This window comes from Rattus rattus, chromosome 4 (genome assembly GCF_011064425.1).
Source record: "Rattus rattus isolate New Zealand chromosome 4, Rrattus_CSIRO_v1, whole genome shotgun sequence".
In the NCBI taxonomy this organism is placed as follows: domain Eukaryota; kingdom Metazoa; phylum Chordata; class Mammalia; order Rodentia; family Muridae; genus Rattus; species Rattus rattus.
Genome location: NC_046157.1, coordinates 121,731,711 through 121,742,938, shown reverse-complemented (window position 1 = coordinate 121,742,938; position 11,228 = coordinate 121,731,711). Strand labels below are relative to the sequence as shown.

The 11,228-nt window shown below is 41.8% G+C and overlaps 1 pseudogene; it reads right to left on the bottom strand.

The window, feature by feature from the left end:
• Positions 1 to 1,870: 1,870 nt before the first annotated feature.
• Positions 1,871 to 10,159, bottom strand: LOC116898491 (annotated as a pseudogene).
• Between the last annotated feature and the right edge of the window lie 1,069 nt (positions 10,160 to 11,228).

Sequence of the window (11,228 nt, the reverse complement as noted above, 5' to 3'; positions counted from 1 at the left end):
GGGGTTTATGGTTGGGAAACCAGGAAAGGGGATAACATTTGAAATGTACTTCAGTCCTTTCTCTAACTCCTCCATTGGGGACCCTGTTCTCAGTTCAATGGTTAGCTTGAGCATCTGCCTCTGTATTTGTCAGGCTCTGACAGCATCTCTCAGGAAACAGCTATGTCAGGCTCCTGTCATCATGCACTTTTTGGCATCAGCAATATTGTCTGGGTTTGGGGTCTGTATATGGGATGGATCCCCAGGTAGGGCAGTCTCTGGATGGCCTTTCCTCCTTTTTATCTTGGAATACTTTCCAGAAGTATGAAAACTATTCAGTAGCTGTGAAGCCCCTAGGTAGGCACCAGTTCAACTTTTCTGTGTTCAATGTGATATGTAATATCTACAATAGGACCTTATCATTGGTTTGTGGAGACCTACGGATGGCCTTGGCAATCACCTGAGATGTTTGGGGGAATTTCCATGAGCCCCCCTTTGGCCAATTACTCAATTAGATGTAACCCAATCCTGACACTGGAGGTTCTACTTGGTTGCAAACATGTCTCTTTCATTAGGGCATTGTCTCCTCCATTGTTTGGAGACCCTGTTTAAATTTCTTCACGTATGTATATATTTTTAAAGTATATATAGTAATCATTTTTGTATAACCCTCATCCTCATATGGCCCTTAGTGTGAGATACCCCTCCCCCATGTTCTTTCTCTTACCCTCTTCTTCCACCCACCTTCCCCTTTAACCCTTCCACTCCAGTTTCTCCCATCTCTTCACACCTATATTTGCTCCATTTTCCCTTCCTTTGAGATTCTCCCCTGCTTTCAAGTCCCTTGCACTATAACTAACCTCTGTGTTTATACAGATTATTGCACAATTATTGAATCTTAAAAGCTAACATCCATATATAAGAGAAAACATGCAATATTTGTCTTTGGTATCTGAGCTAGCTTACTTAAGATACATTTTCTAGCCTCATCCACTTACCTGTAAACTTTATACATTTTTGTGGGTATTTAAAAAGAATTTTCTTATGCACATTCTCTATCTTGGTGGGTCTATGTTGTTCTTAATATTTTGTCCCATTAGCCTTTATTTTGACCCAGAAGAGACAAGGAAGGAAAAAGAAAAAGAAAATGAAATAGCAACAAAAATGTAAAAATATTTAATAAAACTACTTGATTCCAAGAATTAAAGTGTAAGTATGTACTTTTGTTTTAAAAGTTAGCTATAAAACTTCAGAATAGTTAAGATATGACTTAGCAAGAATTCATGCAAAACTTTGTCCAGGCTTCCTTATCTTCTTGTTTGTTTGTTTGTTTGTTTTGACAAGACACTACATCTTTTACTGTCCTTGTCGGAGAGGCACCAGACCTGTTGCTTTTGGTAAAGCATAATTTCTGTAATGTGGTCTGTTGACATAGTTAACTCCATACCGGAAAGACAAGTGTGAGGACAACTGTTAATGACAGAACTAGGTTTTTTTCCCTCTCACGGTCTCAGATATGAGGGGTTCTAGCCAGGTCCACAGCAGAAACTCTGATAGTGTCTGAGGCCTCAGGAAAGTTTCTGACCTATGCCACAGCCATGGCTGACAAGATTTTTGGTGGTGTGATTTTCTTGCATGTGTAAACTTTCAGAAAAGCTGTAGACCACAGATGAGGGAGAGTTTGATTTAGAGCCAATGAAGTTCCAGATACCAGCTATGAAATCCTCTGATCAACCTCCTTTCCAAGGAAGGACACGTTCAATTGTCAAGCGTTATGCACTGTGGTTGAAAACAGGATCCACCACCACCCATACTCCCTCACCCTGCACATGACTCTCACAAGGGCAAAGGCTGAAGGAAAGGCAGTCTCCGTTCCTTTGCACTCTGGTAATTACTTGGTGACCTGGTGAATGGCATGGGCAAGGTGGCCAATAGTGCTAGAGTTGACCCCTGCCACTGAGATTTGGCCATCCTTTGTCATGTAGATCGAGAACTCCTTCGGCAGCCTTTCCACCTGCTCGGGGTTTAGGTTGGTAAAACAACATGTAAACCAGGTCGGTGATGCACTGCCAGTTGTGGGAAGTCCCCTCTTTCTTCAGACCAACTGGGTTCACATGCTGATGATGCCTTTTACCTCTTGCAACCATTGCTTTTGCAAGTCTGGAGAAGTCAAAAAGGTTCAGTTTCTTTGCTGACCACTGTGAAGGCTCCCATACACTCACCCCACGTTCTTGGCATACAATTGCCAAAGGTTCATTGATGCCAACTAGATGAAGTGCTGCACAGACCGGGGCTTCCTTATCATCATCACTGCTGGCAAAGCCTTGGTAGGTCATGTCGAAGAATGTAGAGCAATTCTTTCCCTTCACCACGGATGTTATTTCCTTCCATCAAGTCCACGCCTGTGGAGTTGGGATAGCAGGCATGCAGGAGGAGGACACTCTGCTGTGGAATTTTTGATATGTCTTCTATGGCTCCCGAGAAATCAAATCTGCAAGTCTTGGGTCACAGTATTGATAACCTTGTAGTTGCGTGCCTGCATCTCTGAAAATGGGTGTGTGATTTCCCCAGGATGGTTTGGAGAGAAAGATATCTTGGTTGAACTTAAAAAAATGTTTGCAGAAAACTGGCTCCGACCCTTAAGGGAGTCATGGAAATGGACAGCACAGTGAAAAACCAGCCACTTTACAGCACTTTGCTGTTCTTGCCCAGAATCAGTTCTGCAGAAGCCTTACAAAATTCAGTCAGCCCCCCAATGGGCAAGTATTCTTTGTCCAAATTTTTTGCAGCATTATGGGTCTCTGCTTTCCGGACACTGGGGAACAAGTAAGACTTTCCATTATCATCACAGCAGTGGATGGTGGCAGAGCCAAGAGCAGGGGAAGCCTCTTATCTTCTTTACACTCACCTTTACACTCATATCTTTCCAGCTCAGACATCAATTCAGAGCTTCATTTCTGTGTATCTAATTTATCATCAACTCATCATCTTAGTTGTCTTTAAGCTTCCTCAGGTTCAGCAGGCTCAACTGCTCCATCATTTCCCCAAGCTTGTTTCTCATCCATTACCCTTCAATCAGAGACTGTTTCTGCCATTTAATGAACTTAGGAGTCATTGTTAAAACTTTCTTTCACCTGTCTCCCATCTTTTCCAATTCTCTCTACACCCCCTTTAACTTTTAGAATTTCAGAATCTATTATGCTCTCACCCCCATCACTATTTTCTTAGCTTGTAGAACCATTATTTCTTACCTATAATGTTGATGAGGTAAGAAATACTAAGCTACTTCCAGTATTTTTACCCTGGCCCTCTCTGACCCTCTTAATAGTCTAGCTGAAATGCTTCAAAACATAAATTTCGGGGTTGGGGATTTAGCTCAGTGGTAGAGCACTTGCCTAGCAAGCGCAAGGCCCTGGGTTCGGTCCCCAGCTCCAAAGAAAAAAAAAGAAAAAGGAAAAAAACCCCATAAATTTCATTAGATGCTACACACATACACCTCCAACATTGCTTCATTCCTCTTACATGTGTATCAATGTTGTGTCTTAGCACCTCTCTCTAGTCTCGTTCTTAGGAGTCTATTCTTCCCTTTATATAGGCCTACACATTGGCTTTCCTTCTATTTCAGATCACTGAATATCCATCCCCACCACTGAGCCTGTTGGTATTAAAGCTTGTGTAGGCTGGGCTGACCCTGAACTCATGATGCATTTGGAAATGACCCTGATCTCCTGACCTCCTGATTCTCCTGCCTCTACTTCTCAAGTGCTGGGATTATAGGCAAGGGCTATCGCATTGGCTTTTCCATATTTAGGAGTAATTTCAAGGTGACACAGTGGTCAGGAAAGTGCAAGGGAAAAGAACTGAGAGGCCATGTCATACACAAGCTGAATTCTCAATGTTAAGGAATCACGATGATTATGAGAGGGGATGAAATCACTCCATGTGACTCTAGGAGGGTGGAGTCAGGAATATTAATTGTGAGTATACATTGATGTAGGCACAGTATGATGGTGGCTTGATCAAAGTTATATCAATAGAAGAGATGAGAGTCTGTACAGTTTGACAGATTGGGTATATGGTTCAAGAGAAGGAAAAAATATCAAGGATTAAATCAAGGTCTATAATGTGAGTAATTAAAAGATGAAATCTCCCTTACTAATGAGAGCAAGTCCATGAAAACGTGTATTTGGAAGGAGAATCTCTTAGGGCTAAGTCTGGATATGCTGATTACATACAAGCAGATTCAATAAACAGTTTGGTTTATGATTCTGAAATTTGAGAAGGTGAGGGTAACAGAAAAGAGAATTCAGGGTAGGATTTGCTAGTTTGCCTTTGACCAAGAAGGTCCCCTGAAAAAACAGGATAAATTGGTCATCCTACATCTGAACTACAGATCTAAGGAACATAAGGAGTCTTAGGTATGTACATAGGAGCCATTTAAAGCCAAAAGATTAAAAGAGTTGAGATCTCATGGAGAGTATGAATTAGGGGAAGAGTTGACTGAAGGTAACTCAAGCATTTAAAAAATAATGTCGAAGAAAAATCAGTAGAAGAAGATACAAAAGGACAGTCCCTTGAAGTTAGAGGAAAAACTGTCCTGGGAGACAGTAAGCAAAATGGTGAGTAGTGATCAAGTGTTAGCATATGGGTGATAGATAAATGACAGATAGATTGACTTTCACAATATGAAGTCGCTGGTCAGCGTGGAAAGAATTGTTTTACCATGAATTTATGGGGTAAAGCCTGGATTAGAATGGAATCAAGGCAAAGCACAACTAGTGATAGTCTACAAAACAATGGAGAAACAGGGAAGTAGATAGAGGAAGAAGTGGGGTCAAGAAGGTTTTGGATGGGAAACTACATAATGTAAACTATTGAGCAAGAAACCTTAGGTTAATACTCCAGGAGAGAAACTGAGTAGTTGCAGAAGCAAAACCTTTGAGCAAAACTTAAGTAACTTTTGTTATGAGCATAAATATTGTTCTGATGATGATAAAAGTGGTATGTGGTTCAGAAATAGAGACGGTAGCTAGGCGAGCTACCTGGAAAGTGGGAGTAGGAACTCAAGTCAGAGGTTTATAGAGATGAAGGCTTATTCTTGCTAACTCTTCAGTAAGGCCCAGGCTTTCTATAAAAAATTATTTTATTTACATTCCAAATGTTGCCCCTTTCTGGTCCTCCTTCTCAGAGTTCTTCACCCCACCCTGCCTCCCTGTTGCCTCTGAGAGGTGCTCACCCACCCTCTCACCCACCTACCCACCCCGTCACCAACTACCAGCATTCTCCTTCTGTGGGACATCAGGTCTACAGGATTAGGTGGATCCTTTCCCACTGAGGCCGAACAAGGCAGTCCCCTACTACATATGTGCTAGAGACCATGAACCAGCCCATGTATACTCTTTGGTTACTGTCTTAGTCTCTGGGAGCTCTGAGGGGTCTGAGTTAGTTGCTACTGTTGTAATTCCTATGGGGTTTTCATCTCCTTCAGCTCCTTCAGTCCTTCCCCTAACTCTTCCATAGGGGTCCCTGACCTCAGTCCAACACTTGGCTGTATCTGTATCTGTCTCAGTCTGCTTCGGGTAGAGCCTTTCAGAAGACAGCCATGCTCCTGTCTGCAAGCACAACATGGCATCAATAATAGTGTCAGGGTTTGGTGCCTACACATGGGATGAATTTCAAGTTGGGCCAGTCATTAGATGGCCTTTCCACCAGTCTTTGCTCTATTTTTGTCCCTGCATTTTCTTTAGACAGGAACAATTCTGGGTCAAAAATTTTGGAGATATGTGGGTAGCACCACTGTCTCTCCACTGGGGGCCCTGTCTATCTACTGAAGGTGTAATGTTGACTGATATAGACAGTGGGACACAACCTGAGTTTTTTAGTAGAGATCTTTTTCTATAACTAGTAGAGAGGCAGAGGATGAAGGTGGATTACAACTGAGTATGGTGGATCTGGGGGTAGTTCCTCACTCCTACGTAAAATGATGACTTCACAGGTAAGATTATTTAGTCAATGTCTGTCTCCACACTGTTACTGAACTTGGGGATCACAAACTGTACCACAGGCTAGATTTGGCTACCAATAATCTTCAATAAAAGGGATGAGTTAGTAATGTACAGCTTTAAAGAAATTATTTAATGTGGCCACAGGGCAAAAAGAGGCAAAGATATCCAGCCACTCCCCGAAGTCTAACTTTGATACTAGGAGGTCTATTAAACTTTAATAGAAGGCCAAGGATATGTTCACCTAAGCATGCCCAGTCAAGGCTTGGTCCTGCCCACCCTTTGCCCATCATTGTTTAGACTCCAGTCTAGTCCTGTATGATGTTTTGACAAGTTGATAAAACTTTCAAAATCTCGAGAGAAAGAGAGACAAGACCCCTCTCTGCATGGAGCCTTTTTATTCTCTCAGCATGAGATTCCTGGAGAATTTCAACCTCCTTTGGGGTCTATTGTTTTAATAATCTGAGAGGTTGAGAGATACAAGAGTCTTTCTGGAATATCTCCTTTTTTGATAGGCTGGTCATTAACCACACAAGGTCAATGTGACTTATTGTTACTTATGTTGCATCTCCAGGGCTTTAAAGAATGTCTGGTGCATAAAATGATCCAAATGAATATGTTGGATGAACAAAAAGGAAAGAATAAAGAGCATTAGTTGATAGCAAGGGCCTGACAAGCAGCAGTGGGATATGGCTGCTCTGTATAAGGAGACAACGATGAGGTGGAAAAAATAGGCTTCCATTAGCTTCTGGTAACCCCACTCATGTGTTGGGTTACATTTTTTTTTAACCAGAGAGACAACTATTTATCTTAGGTTCCCTCAAGTTCTGAAAGATTTAATGTAAGGCATTGGCAGAATTAGGCCAGAGAGAAATCCTAGGAACTCAAGAATCACCGTGCGTGAGGCTTCATTGGGGGAGGGGAGACACATCAGAGCTGAGTTATTTTGCTGTGTTCTCAGAGTCAGCACAGCCAATGTTGTCAGTGACTCAGCTGTTTCCAGTCCCTGTGGGTTCTGCCTGTTCAGCTTCCTCACTGGTTTGCTTAGTTACACATCTGGGCTACTCTTCCTCATCTTTCCCATGACGTCCATCTCTACTCGTGACTTTGAAAAGATGTGCCTCTCAATATTTTTCTGCCCTTCCAGACTGTTTTCTTCTACTCTAATTTGGTAAGCAGCTTTCTTCCCCTTTTTAAGAGCCCCCATCACCCTAAGAGGAAGCAGGCCGACAAGGGAGTGTGAGCCACTCTCCTGGCCTTCTGGATACTCCAGTGCAATCTCCATTTTTTTCTTTTACATTTTTATTTTATTGGAGACAAAGTCTCATTGTGTGCCTTGGAAGGTCAAAAGTTCACTTTGTAAATTATACTGAATATGAACTGGTAGAGATCTACCTGCCTCCAACTCCTGAGTGTTAGGATTAAAAGTCTGCCCTACCATACCCCAGCTCAATCTTTTTCTTATTTCTATTGAAAATAGAGTCTTTTCTCATACAATACACTTTGACCACATTATCCCCTCCCTTTTCTACTGCCAGCTGCCCCCCCACACACACACATCCCCTCTTACTCAAACTTCTTCCTCTCCATTTCCCATTAGAAAAGAAGAGGCCTCTGGGAGACAACAACAAAACACAGCAAAGCAAAATACAATGTGACAAAGGCCAAAGCCTTCTCAATGAAGCTGGACAAGGAAACCCAACAGAGGGAGAAGATCTCAAGAACACTCAAAAGAGTCACAGAAGTACCTGCTTCCACAGTTAAGAGGCCCTCAAAAAAACTAACAGCCACAACAAATATACAGAGAACCTGGTGCAAACCCATGCTGGCACCATGCCACTTCAGTCTCTGTGCCCATGTGAGCCCTGCTTAGTTGATTCAGTGGGCCATGTTCCCCTATCGTCCTTGACCTCTTTGACACCTTCAATCCTTCCTCCACCTTTTCAGTGGGATTCTGGGTTCCCAGGGGAGAGACCTGAGAGAGGCCTCCAGTTTAGACTTTCGAATAGCGTCTGGCTGTGGGTCTCTCTATTCACTCCCAACTGCTACTGAAGAGGCCTCTCTGATAACAGCTGATAAGGCACTGAGTTACCAGTATAGGACAATATCATTAGGAATCATTTTATTGATTTTTTTCTTCAGAGACTTCAAATTCTTGTCCATCATCACACTTCATTTCATTCCATCTCAGTCCATAACTAACAACTTATGACTACTGAATCTGCCTCATCCTTTCTTGGATCCCGGCAAATCCAGTTCTTCTGTCCCAATTCATTTTGAGCTGTTTCATTCATGAGCATTTTCTCAATCAGCTTCACGGAAGATGGCTCCCAATCCCACTGTCACCATTTTTATTGTGCTTGTCTCAAGGCTGTGAAATGATTGCCCGCTGCTTCCTTAAGTGGCTGAGAACCTCCACAGGGCAGGTCTCTGCGATACAATCTCAATGTCCTCTGTGCCTACCAGAGCACCTCACCTGAGAGCAGGGGTTCCTCAGGTGGGGAAGTGAATGAAACTTAGCTCTGTTTCCTAATTCCTTCTTTCTAAATATTTTATTCTATTAAGTTTTCTTTTGTGTGTGTGTGTGTGTGTGTGTGTGTGTGTGTGTTTTGCTTACATGCATGTTTGTGTACCCCTTGTGTTCTTGGTACCTAAAAAGAAAAAAAATGGCATTTGATCTCCTGGAACTCGAGTTACAGATAGTTGTGCCCACCATGAGAGTGCTAACAGTTGAATCTGGGTCCTCTGGAAGAGCAGCCTCTGCTCTTAACCACTGAGCCATCTCTCCAGCCCCTGGTTTTTCTTTTTCTTTCTTCTTCCACTTTTTAAAAATAAGTTTTTCTTAAACAGAAAAAGGAAGGTGGAGAGAGATTCATTTTAATTTCCACATCTCCTGTGAGGTTTGGAAAATGGTACAATATGAAAGTAAGGAGATGTGATTTGTAGTGTGGCTTTGGATAGTAGAATGTTTTAGAGACTCAAGATTTAAAAGATACGAAAGGATCCATCTGGATCTATGTTGGCCTTGTTATTTCATCAAGAATTATACCTGGTACCAAATGCCTAGGACAGAAGCGTAGCATCAAGGGACAAAGTCTAGAATTCTGAAGTACACCCTAGCTGTGGTTGGTACCCTAGAGAATGGGGGTGTCCTGGGTCATATGAGGATTATGCAATTAGCCCCATGGCTACCTCAAGCAAATGTATGCTTTCTTCCCTAAATATTGTGCAGTTACAGGAAAGAACTTCACCTTTCTGCCTTGGTTTTCGCAGTAAAACATGGTCAAAGAGTTTCCAGGTGACAGTCGTTAGTAATTATAGAAAAAGCATCGCAAAATTGCTCCACCCAGAACATTTCTCTGTGTCTAAGTGATAATTTATTAGTCGACAGCTTCTTTCCCCATTTCACTGGGCTGTAATTGTTTTGCCTTTGGTTGCATTTATTTCTCCGGTAGGCACCACACCTGGCCTTCTCTGATCACGTGTCCTTTCTTGTTAGCGAAAGGCTCCACCAAGTCCAGTCAGACTGATCTTTGGTCTCTCAGCTACTAACTAACTTTGCATAAACATGTTGTGCTTAGCATATCAAGCTGGAATCTAAAGAATATCTAGAAAATAGCCCAGAATCTAGAGAATATCAATCTAAAGAATAGTTCATAAAAGTCTCTTGTCCACTACTCTTGGAATCACTTGGATATTTTGAGAAAACAATTGCCCTTACAAAAAAAAAAAAAAAAAAGCCAAATTCTTTACTGTATGAGAAGACAGCCTGCAGCAGAACAAAGGTCTATAGGAGGAAACAGCCAGCCTTTGGAGGCTGTGGGCAATAACCACAACAATAACACTTTCTGATTTGTCACAAGGATGAATTAACTTTCAACCTTTAGTTTTGACACACTACCTGAAAATAGCATTTATACTGTCATTCTGAGGTTGAACAATTTATCTTCCGCCTGCTTTTTCCATTTTTGTAGATTGCTTCAGCTTTATTGTTAAGTCCCAGAGGAAACAAAAATTCAGCAGTGCCGTGGTACACACATTCTTCTATTGAGCCTATGTCTCAGGATCTATGCGATGCCCGGTAAATCTTATTTTCCCTAAGTGGCATGGGACGGTGTCAACCACAAGGCTTTACCTGTATTGATCTTGTTATTTTCTTTGTGTGGTGACTTCCACATCTTCACTTCACTCTCTCTCTCTCTTTCTTTCTTTTTTTCTTTCTTTTCTTCCTTCCTTCCTTCCTTCCTTCCTTCCTTCCTTCCTTCCTTCCTTCCTTTCTTTCTTTCTTTCTTTCTTTCTTTCTTTCTTTCTATTTATTTTTGAGACAGGGTTCCTCTAGGTAGCTCTGGCTGTCCTAGAGCTTGATATATAAACCAGGCTGCCCTTGAACTTTCAGCTCTACTCCTGCCTGCCTCTGTCTCCTGAGCGCTGGTATTAATGGCTTTCAGGACCTTGCCTAGCCTAGGATTATTTTTAATCCTGGAAACATGTAGGTATTTATTTGAGTAGTAGTGTGCTTGGCTTTTCGGGGAGACTGGAAGGTGTCGGCTGTGGCAACTTCTCTGGAGTGGGTACAGCTGCTCAGCTTCTGCTGTGTTTCATGGTGTTCTGGCCTCTTCAGTCCATCTGTGTTTTGTCACTGGTGCCTCTGCTAAACATAAATTCATTCCTGTTGTGACGACCTAAGACTCATTCATCCTTGTGACAAATCAGAAAGTGTTATTGTTGTGGTTATTGCCCACAGCCTCCAAAGGCTTCCTCCTATAGACCTTTGTTCTGCTGCAGGCTGTCTTCTAATCTAGTAAAGAATTTGGCTTTTTTTTTTTTTTTTTTTTTTTTTTTTTTGTAAGGGCAATTGTTTTCTTGTGCTATAGGTAATGTAGGCCTGGAAAATTCAGCTAAAGAATAGAGTAGAAGAGAGCTAATGTCAGTATTGGACTGACTACATTCCACACAGGTCATTGTTTATTTTACTACCATTGAACTTCCTTGGTTAGATAACTCTAAGCATGACTTTGCAGAAATAACTTATCACTGTGACTCAGCAGTTTTCTCAGCGTCTGCATTCCACAGCATTGAAAGTAAGAAGCCAGGCTGGTAATAATGGCTGGAAGAAAATCAAGGTACAAAAATTTAATTTAAAAGTATCTGTCAGAATTCACAGGCATTGATTCTTATGTGTATACTAATTTTTAATCCTTGGCACGATAATAATAAAATCAATACTAGAGAGATGGTAATGACATG